At 42.8% G+C, this 17,885-nt stretch overlaps 1 protein-coding gene across 7 annotated transcripts in view; it reads right to left on the bottom strand.

The window, feature by feature from the left end:
• LOC141114172 (G patch domain-containing protein 8-like) overlaps nucleotides 1-16,154 on the bottom strand; it is a 62,228-nt gene extending 46,074 nt beyond the window's left edge. For 3 of the 7 annotated variants that reach the window (XM_073607707.1, XM_073607706.1, XM_073607701.1), the window contains exon 1: nucleotides 16,075-16,154. The gene's annotated coding sequence lies outside the window, so the exon portion shown is untranslated. Of the gene's footprint in view, nucleotides 1-8,774; nucleotides 8,793-12,503; nucleotides 12,527-16,074 lie in introns of those variants that run through there. The other 4 variants (XM_073607702.1, XM_073607704.1, XM_073607705.1 and 1 more) reach the window with 3 other exon arrangements.
• Nucleotides 16,155-17,885: the final 1,731 nt, after the last annotated feature.

Raw genomic sequence — 17,885 nt, forward strand, 5'->3', positions numbered from 1 at the left:
CGGAGACAATATTTCTGTGCAATGACGAAGGGAAGGCGCTACAAGGCACCAAGATGATGGGGGGAGGGAAACAATAGAGAAAAGGCTGAATGAGGGGGGCGGTGGGTGAGTCATACTGCAGGGTGGAACGTAGCAGGACATAGAAGGGAGTCTTGTTCTGCATTCCGATGCACAAAGGCGCATTGCAGAAGAGCAGCGTAGGGAGCTATTGAACACTGCCTGCTAATGACAGCTATGGGATAGAAACATAGCTGCATCATGAATCGTAAACACTTCCAATATCGCCATTGCTTTTCCTGAAAGGATAAAATTACAGATATTAAGCTGACTGCATATACAAAATAACTAGCTGTCATAAGGGCTATACCCAAAATTCAACGTTAATAGACATCCTATGGGATGAGAACATCACGGAAGATGTGACCATGCAAAGGTCACCCTGTGTATGCAGGTCTCTTTATGAATGGCCACACATTTGTATCTATTGGGACAGGCAGAATTACATGAATATTTAAGCTATAGACTAGTTTAAAACTGCAATTTTTTTGCTAGCAGTAAAAGTCATTTTGTTCTAGCAGTTATTATGCTGGGTGAAAGGCAAGGAATGGCCAAGCCTTAAAGTGGGATTAAATCCAAAAATGTAATATACCTGTATTGCAGCTTACCAATCATTAGATGTGGTGGCTGCATCAGTTCTCTTTGGCGCACCCCCCCACTGTTCCAAACAACTCTGGGTGAATGAGCACAGGAGGCACAGCAGCATTGTCAGTCTCGAGGGAGGGTAGTGTTAAAATGTATTAACAGCTTTAAAGACATTCAAAGCCAAACTCCAGCTCACACTTTATAATTAGTTACAGCAGCAGTAGTTTTCATTTCAGGATAAATGTTTTACATGAATAAAAGCTGATCATTTTAAAAGCAGAGTTCCACCCACAAATGGAACTTCCACTGATTGGATTCCTCCCCCCCTCCGGTGCCACGTTTGGCACCTTTCAGGAGGGAGGGGGGAGAAGATACCTGTCAAATCCAGGTATCTGCACCCACTTCCAGGGAAAGATTGCCACATTGTGCGGCAAACTACTTGATGTCCAGCTCCCCCTCCACCTTCTGGGAGACACAGGTCCTATAAGACAGCAGGGACCATTCAAAAAGTGCAGCGCGACTCGCGTATGCGCAGTAGGAAACAGGATGTGAAGCCATGAGGCTTCACTTCCTGTTTCCCCTAGTAATGATGCCTGCACCCGGAGCCGAGGGACAGGTCGACTTCGGGTGCCGACACTGTGGGCTCCCAGCACAGGCAAGTGTCCTTATATTAAAAGTCAGCAGTTACAAAATTTGTAGCTACTGACTTAATTTTTTTTTTTACCCAAGCGGAACTCCGCTTTAAGTACCCCTGCTAGTGTTAGGCCCCTTTCACACCAGCAAACCAATCTGGTCCACCTGTCTGTTTTTTCAGGTGGACAGGATAGGACCATCCGTTCTCTATGGGGTAGCAGATGACAGCGGACGTCTGCTAACACTCCCCGGGCATTCGACAAAATCAGCTAAAAACAGACATATAGGGATATGATCGCCATCCATCCGGTGGGTCATCGGTGGATTGGGTCCTATGATGGGCTGTGTCCGTGTCCACTCTGCATAGCGGAGCAGACACAGACCTGTCATTCGTCTGCTCAGCAGGGATTAGCGGAGAGATCCCCTGCTGAGCGGATAGACCCGCTCCATCTGAAAGGGGCCTTAAATGGTTTGTCTCATTCATGTAAACTGATACAATCTACTGGAGAGCTTGTGCTTTTGAAAAAAAAAGACTTGCTGGCAGGATCACCAGATAAAAATAGAGGAAAGCCTAAAAAAGAAAAAATTAATGCAGCCACAACATCAACAAAATTGGTAAACTGCAATTTAATAAAGGTTTGCTTTTGGGTTTAATACCACAATGAAATTACCCTAGAAGCAAGGCATTAGCAAGATTTTCCAACAATTTTTAAAGTTCCTTGGGCTTGATCTTCTATGCTGCTATGCTCCTGCTATAAAACATACATCAGCACACTCTTCTTTTGCCTCTATTGATTCATCAAGGTGTCTTCATGGACTGATACAGAGGTAGGAGGGGCGAGTAGATCTTCAGCTTTTTCATTTAAAACAGTGGTCTCCGAACCGAGTCCTGGGGAGCAGATATGGCCATTTGCTTGCCTTTATCTGGCCCTTGGGAGCACTATTCCTCTCACTGATACGAGACAAGATTGCTCCCACTGACATCAACTATGGGGTACTACTCTTCCTACTGACACCAACAGGGAATTACTCCTCCCACCCCAAAGTCTGAAGCACAGTAAACTGGCCTATTGTTTAAAAAGTTGAGACCGATTTAAAGTCACAATGTGCCGTTTTGGAGCTCCCAGAGTGCTTTAGAAGTGATCTGAGGTATGTGCTACCTCCATTTCATTCCAATGGTTGGGTGGCAAAAATAGTAACAGGTGTAAAATAAGGGAGTCTTTCACTGTAAAGAAAAACCTTATGGGGGTCATAAGAGACTGGCAGGGATTTCCGCACACAAAAACCCCACAGATCATCCATCTGCAAAAGGCAGCTCTGCATCTGCTTGGACTAGACCAGATCCGACCCGTTTGTCCTTTTCAAGTATAACAGTCCATGGTTAGACAGCTGGAGCTGTGCTGCATCAACAAAGACTCAGCTGCTCATCCCTAAGGGCTGCCAATAACTGGATCTTTGAGGATTTTCTGAGGGGGTGGAAGCACACTAGTCAAGGTGTCATGGGAAGGGTTTTGCTCATTTAGGAAAAAAGGTCACCCCCCCCCTTTAAGTTAGCAAAATACATTAAGTACATGGCTGCAAAGAATGGAAAACATGACACCCTGCCAGAGATTCTCAAAAACACCAAGTCTGCCAAAAGAAAGAACAAAACCGCACTCAATCTTGAAGATCGGAAAACCCAGGATGACAGATTGTGGAGAAATATCTTGGAAAGTTCCAACAAGAGTAATTAGGGTCTGGGAAATGATGCAACTTAAAGTGAACTGGCCGTGCCCAAGAAAGTGTAGAAACAAACACTGCTAGTGGTGCCTGCAGACTTGGGAACCTTGTCCCTGAACGCATATGGCGCTTTTCTACAAGTAAGCAAGTCCTGCCCCCTCCTGGATCTACGCCATACCCTCCAATAAATGAACTGTCAATTGAGACAGCCTCTCTGCCAGTAAAGTTTCTAGTATATGAAGGAGAATTGACCTTAAAAATTTTGGAGGTAGGCAAAGCTGAACAACAACTTGCCAGATAAGATCATAACTCAAGTACAGCTGGGGCCTATGATCTGGGGTTTGCCTTAAAATAATAACTGACAGCAATATATTTTTTCACCCTCTCCATCCACCATAGGAACTTATTGGAAGACTTCCCCTCTATTCCTGCTCTGGTTGCAACTCAAAGTTTGGGATTTACACTCAACTTTCATTCCTGTTGACAATGATGATCAGGACAAAAAGTGGATCTCCATAATGGGGACACCGAGAGCAATAAAAACCTCACAATGGCTCTAACCTTGTACCAATATCCAAATCTAAAAAAAGTTTTGCCCTTAAGCTAGCTAAAGGACTTTTTTTCAAATCAGCCAGCTGGAGGAAAAAAACAAAAAAAAACAAAAAAAAAAAAAAAAAACACAAAAATTCCTCCATTCACACAAGCAAGGTGGCTAGAGGAATCCTCCCTGCTGAGACATTGGGGTTGATTTACTAAAAGGCAAACACTTTGTGCACTCTGCAAGTACAGTTACATACTTACATAGTAGGTGAGGTTGAAAAAAGTCCAACCTATGTGTGATTCACCTATGTCAGTGTTACATTGTATACCCTTGTATATTGTGATTGTTCAGGTGCTTATCTAATCTTTTTTTAAACTATCGATGCCCCCCCTGCTGAAACCACTGCCTATGCATACTAGCTCATTATGCCTTTATCTTGCAGTGTTTTTTTTTTTTTTTTTTTGCAATTGTTAGAAGGATTAGAAGGTTTACAACCACTTTATTAAACTCCCTTCCGTGGAAAAGTTTTATCCCTATTGTGGTATTGTGGGGTCACCAGTGTGGCATTTGTAAATTGAAACCATATCCCCTATAAAGGGTCTCTTCTCCAGAGAGAATAAGGTCAGTGCTCGCAACCTTTCCTCATAACCAATATCCTCCAGTCCCTTTATTAGATTTCTTGCCCTTCTCTGTACTCGCTCCATTTCCAGTACATCCATCCAGTTCAAAGTCTTGTAGAGTGCGAGCAGTATCGCTTTCTCTCTTGAATTAATGCCCTTTTTAATGCATGCCAATATTCTGCATTGCATGCCATTGCTTTTACCATCCTTTATTCCCCCAGAGGTTCTTCCCCCAGTGTATAGATTGCATTCATATTTTTGCCACCCAAATGCATTTGACATTTTTCCGCGTTAAAACTCATTTGCCATGTAGTTGTCCACCCCATTAATCTGTTCAGATATTCTTGCAAGGTTTCCACATCCTGCGGAGAAGTTATTGCCCTGCTTAGCTTAGTATCGTCTGCAAATACAGGAGATTGAACTGTTTACCCCATCCTCCAGGTCGTTTATGAACAAATTAAATAGGATTGGTCCCAGCACAGAACACCACTTTCCACTCCTGACCATTCCGAGTACTCTCCATTTATCACTACCCTCTGAACTCGCCCTTGTGGCCAGTTTTCAATCCATGTACTCACCCTATGGTCCATGCCACCGGACCTTACTTTGTACAGTAAACAGAGAAGACTGAGAAGAATAAAGTTAATACCTTTGCCACCCTCCCCATCCTTTTTAACCAGGTTTCCTTCCTCATTCTTTATGGGGCCAATATGGTCTATCCTCCTTTTTTACTGTTTATATAAAGAATTTCTGGGGATTTTTTTGTTCTCCTCCGCTATGTTTTTGTGTTTCAATTGCACCCTTACATTTCTTGTAGCATTATTTGTAAAGTCTGAATGCTGATGACTATCCCTCAGCCTTGTATTTTTTGTAGGCCTTCTCCTTTGCATTTATATGCATTTTTACATTGGAGTTAAGCCATCCAGAACTTTTGTTCACTCTTTAAATGAATTTCCCAATAGAATGCACTGGCTCATGCCCTTATTCAATACGCTCTTAAAGTAAACCTCTTGTCCGTGTTGATTGTTCCTAAGATTCCATCCCAATTAATCTCTTTTAGCAAAGTTCGTAGTTTGGGGAAGTTGGCTCTTTTGAAATTCATTGTCTTTGTATACCCCTTATGTTTCCCATTTGTGTGATTTATACTGAAGCCAACTGACCTGTGATCGCCGTTTCCTAAATTGCACCTTATTTCCACATCTGTGATGTTGGTAAACAATAGGTCTAGTAACGCTTTGTTTCTAGTTGGTGCGTCTACCATCTGACCCATGAAATTGTCCTGCAAGACACTTCAGCCCAGTCTATATCTGGATAATTAAAATCCCTTATGACGACACTTCCCATCCTTGCTGTTAATCCAAATAGTGATAGGAGGTCTGTCTCCCCCTCCTTTCTCAGGTTAGGGGCCTATAGCATACTCCTAGTATTTTCCCCTTAGGTTCATCCCATTGGAGCTCTACCCATAAGGATTCCACCTCCTGCCTAGCTTCCTTAGTAATGTCATCTCTCACATTAACTTGTACATTCTTGATTTACAGGCATACCCCTCCCCCTTTTTTACCCTCTCTATCCCTGCGATAAAAGGAATACCCTTGAATGGTTGCCAGCCAATCATGACAGCTGTTGAACCAAGTCTCTGAAATACCCACAAAATCGAAATCCTCCTCGTACAACAGTATCTCTAGTTCTCCCATCTCGTCCGCCAGGCTCCTGGCCTTGGTGAACATGCCACATAGGTCAGACTGGTCGCATATTGTCCTTTTATTGGGTGTTCTGAGATTGAAACTAGGACTTGTTACTATACTAACCTTAGGTTTGTGTGCTTTAGGCAACCTACCACGAATGCCCCCAATACTACCCTCTGGAATATGTTCTGCGCTGACTACCTCTACCTCTGGACCCTCCCCCCCATTGCCTAGTTTAAAAGCCCCTCTAACTTTTCAGCCATCTTCGCTCCCAGCAGATCTGCACCCTCCTTATTTAGGTGCAGTATGCCCCTTCTATAGAACTGGTGACTGACTGAGAAGTGGGCCCAGTTCTCCAGGAACCCGAACCCCTCCTTACTACACCAGCTCCTCAGCCACTTATTTACTTCCCTAATCTGCCCCTGCCTTTCTGATGTGGCTTGAGGTACCAGAAGTATTTCTGGTAATACTACCTTGGAGGTCCTTTTCCTCAATTTAGCTCCCAAGTCCCTAAAATCGTTCTTTAGGACACTCCATCTGCCTCTGACTTTGTCATTGTTGCCAACATGCACCATGACAGCTGGGTCTTCCCCAGCTCCTCCTAGTAATCTGTCCACCAGATCCGTGATGTTCCCAAGCTTAGTGAATAAGGTTAAATAAAAGGTTAAGTTTCACTTGTAAAGAATACCCAATCACATGCAAGGAAATTAAAAAAAAAAAAAAAATGCATTTTTGCTTGCACATGATTGGATGATGAAAGTCAGCACAGAGCTTTCCCTCATTTACTAAACTCTGAAGAATGTCTATTTGCCTTTAGTAACTCAACCCCATTTTATTCTAATGCTGCTGATAGAGCAAACTTTTCCTACAAGCCCAAAAGACTTGTAAAGCAGGCACAGCCACACAGATAAAAAAGAAAAAAAATCAGTCTGATCCCTACTGAACTGATGGAATTGTATCTATGGCCAGGTTAATTCATACTTTACAAAAAGGCACAGAGAATCTAGCTTGACGATACAGGAAAGAGGTCTGCTGGCTCAACAAGACACCTGCACCTTGGCAATAAAGTTAATTAATACACTTTAGAAGACATAATTGGTTCACGTAAATGCAGTTTCCTGCCCTATGCATATTACAAAGTCTAACGTATATGTATACACTTTATGAACACAAGTGGTAGTACCGTTTGCCAAAAAAAAAAACTTATGTATAAAAAGGCTATCTGTAGGCTATTTATTGAAAAGCAGCAGCGACCATGCCAGCTGAATGCAAACTGTGTACACTGTGGAATGAGAACTAGGTTAAAGAGTTGGCTATAAGCAGACGCAACCATGTCTAATGCAGGCTAGCTTCATAATAAAGGTCATGCCTTTAAAGAAGCCAGTTAGACAAAAGAAATAAAATAAATTCTAAGACTGCTAATAACCCATCACTAAAATAAATGAACAAATCATGATCTACAGAGGTGGCGTTGTGTCCCAAATCCTCCCTTATTGCCTGTCCTACTGCTGAAATAAATGGGCCTTGTACAAGACCAACAATGGGCAGATGACAAATAGGAGCAGATTGTTACCAATTTTTATCTTCACACTGGATTTGGAAAGCAATGTAAAAATTGTACCGACAGGCTACTCATCCACCGCAACCACAAAAGCAGCGATAGTGGATGATGGGTAAAGAACTCCGCAAGCTCAAGAGAGCTTTAGGAATCCTGCGCATGATCAACCCAGTGACCAAAAACAAATTTTGTTTACAGGTGTAGAATGCTTAAAAAGTAAAATAGCTAGTGTTAACCTTTAGACGCCTACCTAAATCGAAGGCACCACCTTTTGCAAGCCAGAAAAGCACCACTGTGAGCAGTTTTCACTTTGTAACGAAGGGTTTGACTTGACAGCTAAGGCAGGTCCATACAAGGTTTGAATCGCAGCCGGTTCCTGATTCGAACAGTGTATAGGCAAGGCTGAATGTACCAAGTTGATAGGTTGGTTGTACCAAAGTCAATCAGCCTGCTGGGTTTTGCCTGTGATTCTCTCTAGCAGCTGCTACAGCCACTAGCAATAATCACGGTCTTCTACCTAGAGGGACGGCCCCCTACCGTGAAAAGTCAATGGTTCAGCAGGAGGGATTCCCGCATCAACCTTGTTTTGATAGGGGAATCTAATGAATTTCTTTTCTGCAACCCATTGTTGCAGGGAAGAAATTCACTCCATGTATGGCCAGCCTAAAGCAGGCCATAGATTATGCGATTTTCTTTTCTGCAAACTACCGGGAGAGCACAATGATTACTGCTAGCAGCTGTAGTCGCTGGCAATTATCGCACGCTGGTTGGTATCCATCGATCATCTTGGGTGCAATACGCCTGCCCACAGATGGATCGAATCTTGGAAAGTCCCAGTTAAACAGGCTGAGATTCAATCCATCTATGGCCATCTCCGTATGCAATGATAGCGTCCCAATGGCCGCTCGTAGGATATGGAATTTTTTTTTTTTTCCTATATACAGGACTTGCACCAAAAACAGCTGGGATCTAATTAGCTGTTATAAAGAACAGTTAAAACTTGTTGTGATCTGTGTCCTCGATAAAGAAACGTAGTGTTGGAAATATATGAAAGATATTAGTGCAATCTGGGAAACTTTACGCACTGGAAGAGACTCACTCATACTATGGGCTACCTATAAAAACACACAAATAATAGAATGTTTTAATTAGTACATGAAATGAACCATTGCCAAAAATCACTAGAGCACCACAGCGCAGACACAAAAAGTGGGCATGACCAGGCTGCTCGGGGGAGGGGAGGCACTCTGCTTGGGTAAGAGGTGGAAAAAAAATCACTATGAGCTTTCTACAAGAAAGGTTAAAAAAAGACAGACAAAATGGGGAAAGCATTGCTAGTTTCCAAAAGATAATACAAGTGGAGTGAAAATACGAACCTGGCTTTAAAAACAGGGCTGTCAAAGGAACAATTAAATGTAACACAGTAAGAAACACAGATTTTGTTGGTATTTCTATTTTAATGTTTTTTTTTTTTTGTTGTTGCATTGTCACCAAGCCACTGCTTGCAAGTTAAAGGCTTAATATAGAGATACGAAAGCAGGATAAGTGAAATGAAAAAAAGGCATAGACAAAGTAATATGAAGGATTGTAAACTGGAGGGCTGGGCTAAGTGCTGGAAGGTTACAGAGGAGAGGGGCAAGAAGAGGAGAGGGGAAAAAAAAAAATGGGAAAGAATGAAGAAGTTATAAAAAGGAAAAAAACGGAGAGAAGATGGCACTTGGTAAGGGGGTGATGGATGCACTTGGCAGACAATGGCATCACTTACAGAGCCAGTCAAGAGCAGTGCCTGCTGGGAAAAGTAATCCAGCCATTAAAACCCTTGCTGAGGACTCATACTTACAAGCCTTTGCAGCTGTCCCACTGCCTAAACCTCCGCTAGATGAAAAGATGGTCATTACTCACGACACTTTGGTGAGAGATTGGTGCATCATAAAGGTTCTCAAATGTCTGCCATGACACATGCCCTGTCTAAGCTTGTTGAAGCACCTGGGCATGTTTGGAGTCACCATCTATGAAGTAGATGGGCATCAATTCTCAATGAGACTTTGCTGACTACTGGACTTATTCACCATATACAGTAATAGTCTCTATAGAGCCAATAAATGTCATCACATAAGGGCTGGTGCAGCAATAAAGGCTCATAAGTGCAAGTTCCAGCAGATGAAACCCACCCTGTTCATTGCCAATATATATTGTGTATGGCTGGAGATCCGTACTTCATTCACCAGTTACCAAAACATTGAGGGCAAAATAGAGGTAGTAACTGAACTGTTCAACATACAATATATTGTAGAGACCACTGCTAAATAAAAAAAAGAAACGATAAAAAAATGAAAAGAAAAAGAAAAAAAAAAAAAAAAAAAAAAAAACACACACCACGAAAGCACACAGATGACTGCCCTATACAGATTTTCCCTTGAGAAGCGTGCCCTCATTTAAAAAAAAAAATGAAACCGATTGTCTGGGTTGCTTGCAGCGGGGACATGATAGCTGTTGAACAAACAAGGGTGACTATAGATATTATACGATGATCATGAGATCAGCAGGTGGAAAATGGACCTAGTGACAGCTGTCTGAATATGGGGCACGCACAAGAAAGGACTATCAGACTGCCAGTGAACAGATGTCATAACGCACCACCTCTATTTTGCTCTCATCAGTCCACCTTCACCAGCTCTTGAGTGGGTGTTAAGTTCAGCTCAGCGTGCTCCGTATTAAGGACTGAATGCTCACTGTGGTAATCTCATGCATACTTGCAGGGCTGAGAGACCTCAACCAGCCTCTCAAAACCAAGCCCTGCAGCTCACTACAAGTTTGACACCACCAAGGCCGGACAGAGAGGAAGTTGTTGAGTCAGGCTATGCCGTGCGGCGCCCAACTTGGTGCCAGTAAGTAACCCTTCTCACTTGCCAACGGCCTGGTTCCTCTTAAGAACCTTCCGGTAGGGGAAGGGTTAACGTTGGCCAAGCTGAACCCAGGCAGTCTCAGAGTCCACAGATCCTGCCAGATGCACTCCATGGGAACCTGCAAGTTCTCCCTTCGCCACAGCTAAAATGGCATCAATTTTCCCAGGATGCCATACTGAAGAAATGCATTTAAAAAGGCAGCCCAGACACCCATATTCACACCACTTCAAAATCAAATTTTGTTTATGCTTTTAAAAATAATGTAATCTGCAAAGTAGACTATTCAGACATTTTCAGATGAGGGTGATGTTTGTATAAGAACACAGATTAGTCCCCGATTGTACAGTACTGGATCATGTAAAAAAGTAAAGACTCCAAAAATTGAGAGAGTACCGGGACAAGTACATAATTTATACCTTGGCTTCTCACCTGGAAGTGCAAGGCTAGAATCTGTAGACTCCTAGAGATCTACCATAGCCCAACACCACACTCTTCCCCACAGGTATTGCTGCAGAGGCCGGCTAACACTCCCTCAGAAAACTCATCCTTACCTGAACTCCCCAGACAACCAACTGTTGCTAAACATCCTGCAAATGGAAACCCTGACATTCTGCATGACGCAGAACCTGTCCAGCCTTCATCTACTGCTTCATTCAAAAAGAACTTAACTAGCTTCATTCTACCACTTTATTAAATAGAAACCTTCCATTTATAAAAGCCACCATTAAGGGCTCTTGATACAGCTTTGAATCTAACTGTTGGGCATTTTATCTTAGTCACAATGCATAACCATGGCTATAAAGAAACTGAAAAAAGGGTTGTCCATTATCAGGTCATCTAGTATTATAAAAATGACTTGTGGACATAAGGAACAGGTTACCATATCAAATGAAGTTTTAACAGAATTCTAAACCTGTTGACATAGAAAAACAAAACCAAACAAAAACACAAAACAAAAACAAAAACAAAAAAACACCAACCACCATGAGAGCGCCATTATGCCAATTCCAACTTCAGCTTCCAGTTATTGGGGTGTGTTTCCTGTGCAGATTCTTCCCATTTTAGAAGAATTCTTCATCTTTCGTCAGGAGCCCTCATCAAGTGATCTCAACTATGCCCACCCTTCCCTGCCTGAGCCACCATTAATAGAAGCCATGCTACAGCTTTTACAAATGACACAGGATCTCTGAATAGGTGAAGGGTGGATGATTGATAGCGCTGCCCCCTCCAGAGATCTGGTGTAATTCTTGAAAGCTGTAGATGCGCTTCTATGAATGGTGGATCCAGCAGGCATAGTTAAGCTGTCTTGATGAGAGCTCCTGACAGCCCTGTAGTTGTATAGACCCCTGCCGCACCAGAAGTTTATGGGGGTGGGCAGGAAAAGATGAAGATCTCTCCTAGAACATGAAAATGAATCAGCACAAGGAACACATCTCAACTTCACCTTCTGTGATTTTCCGTTTAACTTAAGTTTTCTCTGAAAGAGGGGCCTAGAAGAACCTAGTATAAACCTCAAATCTGCTCAAAGGAGGAGCAGGTAGATGCTCAGGAACCTGCTCTTTCACTGACAGCTATCCAAAAAGATGCACTGGTTAAATTTAACAGGAACAGATCCGGATTGGCAAGTCCAGGTATGATGGGCTGCTTTCAAAACTAGAATATTCCACAGCAATACTCTAATCAAACTAGTAGGGAACATGTAACTCTCCCATTCCTGGCCTTTGCTAAAAACACAAAAGGGAGCCTGATAGATATAGATTATATCTATCTCTAATAAAAACCTTATTTCACTAAAAACACCAAAAGACACCAGTACTTCCAAATAGGCAGCTTACTAAACATGGTCGGTCTCTACACTGGTGCTCCAAGTGCAGTGGTACCCTCCTCTGCAGCATTACCTTGTGCGTACTTTAGCTAGCAACATGCCAGCACATAGCAGAGAAAGGGAAGATTATATAAATATATACACACAAAGATATACGTGGTGTTCACTGGACCAAAACATAAAGGAGAAGGGTAAGGGAAAGATGAGGAAAGAAGTCCTAGAATATTAAAACCTTCACTGCTGGGGAGAGCAGTACCACCACACTGAACCCACCAGCAGTGGACTTAAGGAAAAAAAAAATAAAAATAAAAATGTATATCATATAAAAAAAAAAGAAAAAAAAAAAAAAAAAAGGCAGAGCGTGCAATACAAACCAGGTCATGAGCAGCTTAGCTAATATTGGGATCAACTGCTGTGGAAGAGAAAGGCCAGATAGGGCCAAAGTTGTGTAAAGTTCTGTAAACCATCTACACACAGACACACACGCACACACAAACACAACACAGACCTACGACTGGGTAGAGATGCACACTGCTGCTCAGCTGGTTGCACAGACATGGAAGGAAAGTGACCATTGTGAGGGCTTTTTATAAGGACAGGCTGTGCTGGAAAATTTTTGCATAAACAAAGTGGGAACAAGCCTTTAAAACAAAGCCATGAGACCAAGCTTGGCACAGTGAAAGGTTAGCACCACGCATCCTGAAACCTCACTTTTAGTTATAGTATGGCTTGAAGAGGCTACATCAATGTTAAGCTGCAAAGCGAAAGATGATCGCGAAGGGTAGAAACTTTTGTCCTCCAGTCATGAAGGGTTATTATTGCAATCTGAAGTTAAATTAAAACTTTACAACTATGAAAACAATTTAGGATGAACATGATGCCGAATAAGAAGCACCATAAGGGTGCATGAACATAGCTCTTACCTTTAACCTGCCAATATTTTCTCACTCCCTCTTAATCAATTTTCCCAATGCTGCAGTTGCTGCCCGATCTCCTCCTCCCTGTGACAGCAGTACGGGGAGAAGTTCCCCATACTAGCAGTCACTTTTTGAAATCAAGTGAAGGCGGGCGGTCATTCAAACAGCTGTGTGTTAATGAACTACAAGTCCCGACATCCTATGCAGCTGTCGGCTTCTAGCTCTTAATGAGCTGCCACGGAGCTGTGGTGTGCCATCGTAGTTCATTTATACACTGACAGAAAGTATCTGCTTGCCCGTACAGGATGTTTGGGCACACAGATTGCCTGCAGTGTATCTGCTAATTGCTGCTGGAATGCTTTACAGGCTCCAAAAAATTTATATTTATATATATATATATATATATATATATATATATATATATATATATATATATATATATATATATATATATATATATATATATATATATATCTCTATTAATTATTGCACTTTTTTACCTGCAAAAAAAAAATGTAAATTCATTATTTTCTTCTAAAAAAAGTGAACTTCTTTAAATAAAACCTTAACGTTTTGATGACATACCTTATTTTAGACCCAGTGATGTCCTCACCTGGTCAGTTTCTCTATGCCGGGGTCAGCAACCAGTCAATCGCGGTCCACCTGTCATCCACTGGCAGGCAACAGGTGGACCACGAACAGGTTCCTGCGCCGCCGACCCTCGCCTTCTATGTGTGCCGATCTTAGTCTCCCCTACTGCCTCCTCCGCGGCTGGGCCATCTATGTCCCGGTATCTCTCTCTCCCCCTCCCACCTCCATCCTCCTCCGCTGTGATTAGTGAACAGCGGAGACCAGGAGGAAGCACAGCTCAGGACAGAGGTCGGGAGGAGGAGCTGGCCAAACAAACTTCTCAAACCACTGGTTATTGTTTGCTTGGGACCACCCTGTGTGCTGCCAACCAATCACAAGCTTGCCAATACGAAAAAAGTCACTGCCAGCTCCTGCCCCTTTGTCCAGAATTGTGCTGACTCCCGGTCTCTGCGGTGGAAACAGGTAGGACACAGTGCTATGGGGTGGGGGTGGGGGGGGTTACTGCTATAGGGGAAAGGAGGGGCAGAAGACACCACCGTGTGTGTGCTTGCGTGTAGAGGGGGGGTGCTGTGAAGGGGCAGAGGACACAGTTATGGGCAGGGTCCTCTACCACCCTTCACATCACCACCCACCCCATCCCTGCATTCTCACCAAAAACACACTCCTAAACCCTGCACTCTTGTACTACTTTAACTCAAAACAAAAGTAAGGGTCGGCCTTGCTGGAATTTTTTTTTTTGGGGGGGGGGGGGGGTTTACACTGTGCCTGGTGATCTTTGACTTAATCGGTGTCGTTCAAGTAGATCTCCATCTCCCGAAGGTTGCCTACCCCTGCTCTATGCAAAGCAGGCAGATCATGGCCAGTAGGTGGGGCTGTACATAGCTTTCTGAAAACATCACTGCACAACTCTCAAGAGCCTCAACCCTAATTCAAACAGTGGGCTGGCTCTTGGGAGGAGTTATGCGAATTTCAAAATGCCTTGAATGAGTGAATGGATGCCTGGAAAGTGCACATAATAAGATGCCAATTCAAATGCTCTTTTGCAAAGCTACATTGTCTGGTAGAATCAGCAGCCTTCTGTTACCTGAGTGCACTGAATGCTCTGGTTCCACCCGCTGGCTGCCAGGTTAACTAGTGTGCCTTAAATAGTGGTAACTGGTGGGTAGAACCACAGCACTCAGCATGGGATGCAGGCATCCAATAACCCCAGAGATGACAGAACACTAATGATTCTAGCAGACCTTGTAGCTCTGCAATAGAGAAAAGTTTCAACTCAGCAGGTGGAATAGCAAGTTGAAGTATTATTCTTTTATAAGGTGCTTTTCTCATCCTCAACCGAGTCTTAAGTCATCAGCCTGATGGTTTTAGCTGATGATCAGCCGCTAAGGCCAAGCTGCACTGTTGGAGAGATTTGTGCCTGCTCTTTCCATTCCCAGTTGTCGGAGGACTTCAAAAGTTCCCAGTGGTGTCGGATGGATTTTTGATACATTGAACAGACATGGGGCCCATTATTCAAGCTAATTTTTCTTACAAAGAGTTTTACTTTAAGCCTTCCCCAATTAGATTTGAAAATAAGTTCCTTTTAATATTAAGGGATAAAGGTGGGCACTGGGATAGAGAAAAACTTACTATGATACTTTCATACACTACATAACTGGGGACTACCTTTCTACATCAGCTCTTTGCAACGTTGCAGAAAAAAAAAAAAGAAAAAAAAAAAAAAGAAAAAAAAGAAAAAGAACCACACACGCATATCCATCTTTAATAAGGTCATAAAAATGAGAAAAAAAAAAAAAAGTTGATTGTAAGGCATTGCACAGCTCACAGAAAACAAACAAATTGAACCCTAATCACCTCCACAGTTTAAACGACTGCAAGTCCCAGCTGAGCGTCAATGTGCATTTCACTTAAAGTGGACCTGTAACTTGCTACACACCAAGCAGACGGCCACTTGTAAGTTTAAGTTCTGCATTAGTCAAAACCCTGACTTCTACAAAACGTGCAGAATGAATACTGCTTAAACTTCCAAGATGGCTACCTCTCCATGTGCAGCTGACACGTCCACTTTAAAAACAAAACAGGTGGATGGTGCCAAAACTGGCGTTAAAAAGTCCACCTATTCTCTAGGCTATGCGAATACAAATGGAGTACGCTTCTAACCTCTCATGCAAAGGGCCAGGATACATTGCCCCTTGACTTCCAAAGGCCTGCTGGATATTGCAAGGCCTTTTCAATATGTAAGAATGTTATACAGTTTGCAAAGCAAAATAAAACAAAAGAAATCAAAATAAAACCGTAAAAATAAAATTAAAAACCACCAATGATTGCTTTAAGCTGGACTCCTACATCTTCTAAAAGTCTGTCTCACTGGGCAAGTAAAAAGAAAAAAAAAAAAGATACAAAGAATATGAAGCCTGACCAAAATGCACCGTCTTACCGATTCAATGGGCTTGTCCAAAGAGGCCTGTTCAATCTCCAACTGTCCATCCTCATATTGGTCAAAGTGGTTACCCTACACAGAGAAAGAACACAGAAAATTAAGGATAAACCCCAGAGCATCATGAATCATCGCTTAAACATTTACTTCAAAAAGCAGATTCTGACCCAACTCGACAGATATCATCTCATCTTCAGGATTTTTTTTTTCTTTTAAAACTATTCTGTACAAAAATTTGGCAAGCATTACTTACCCTCTCCACGCTCCTCTGCTCACCCCTCTGTCCATTGGCATCTTTGGACCTACTCCATGTAAGCCCCAGCTGTTAATGACACACCTCCTGGGGATGATCACACAGGTTTGGCTCATAGGACGATGTTGCATAGAACAGCGCTCACACATCATAACATAAGCACTGTTTTACACAGCAATGAAAGCTGCCCATTGTGGATGCCAGAAAAAAAAAAAAAAAATTAGGAAGTCCCTACTTGTCACGTAACCAGCTGGAAGCCAAGCCAGTACCTGGCTCTGCCACTTTACCAGGACAACTGAATACTACCTAACAGTTCAATGATGTGGACAGTATGTGCTCTAAAAGTTTGATGCCTTGCAGAGACATTGAGCAATGAGAACTTGGGAGAGTAAAAATTCTTGGGACAAAAAAAAAAAAAAAAAAAAAAACAAAACACACACACACACACACACACACACCATTTTATAGTATAGGGCAGGATCCTAGGGATGCTCACAAAAGGATGGAGTCAGGCTTTAATTGCACTGTTGCTTACAAAAGTACATTAAATGACAGACATTTTATACCAGCTATATAATCATTGTGTGCATCACAAAAGCCACGTACCATTAGCTGCTCTAAATAAGGGCTTGTGCACAAGGACATTGCTGTCAAACGCAGGATCTTGCAATTGAACGCAGCAGCGCTTAAAGGCAAAAATTGCAGCAAAAGCTTCTTCCTAGCCTGCTTTGCCTTTAGGTAGAAAGAAAACCAAACGGCCATGAGCTCCAAGACTACATTGAGACTGCAGTTTGATGAAATGGGAGATTTCAACTGAGGTAGATAATGCATTTAAAAGATGTTTCCTAGAAGCCATACTTACAGAGATAACACATTTTCCAACATAGGGATATTTACAGGATCAACCTAAAGCCGATGGATTCGAAACTTGGCCGGTTCAGCAGGGACTGGCCTTGATTCTAACCATCTATGGACAGGCTGATTGTACCCAAATCGATTCAATGTACAACCAGCATGTCGGATTTTTCATGCGATTATAGCCACTGGCAACCATTATGTTGGAGTTCATAAATTAAGGGCATGTGAAAGTGGGAAGGACTCTAATGCCATTTAAACACATCACAATATGTCTCTTGCATTCACCTTCAATGAATCTGCTCAAAAGCAAAATCAAGGCCCATCCCCAGGCTCCTATCCCCCACTGACACCAGCCGGATTCCCAAACTACAATGGAGCGTGCCATCGCACACCTGATGAGCCTAAAATACAGCCTTTACCTCACTTAGGCCCCTTTCACACTGGGGCGGTAGGGGGCGTCGGCGGTAAAACAGCGCTATTTTTAGCGCTGTTTTACCGCAGTATTCGGCCACTAGCGGTGCGGTTTTAACCCCCCGCTGACGGCCAAAAAAGGGTTAAATCCACTCGTATAGCACCGCTATAGCCGCGGTATAGCCGCGCTGTCCCATTGATTTCAATGGGCAGGAGCGGTGAAGGAGTGGTGAATACACCGCTCCTTCACCGCTCCAAAGATGCGGCTGACAGGAGATTTTTTCTTCTC

This window comes from Aquarana catesbeiana, linkage group LG12, assembly GCF_042186555.1.
Source record: "Aquarana catesbeiana isolate 2022-GZ linkage group LG12, ASM4218655v1, whole genome shotgun sequence".
NCBI lineage: Eukaryota > Metazoa > Chordata > Amphibia > Anura > Ranidae > Aquarana > Aquarana catesbeiana.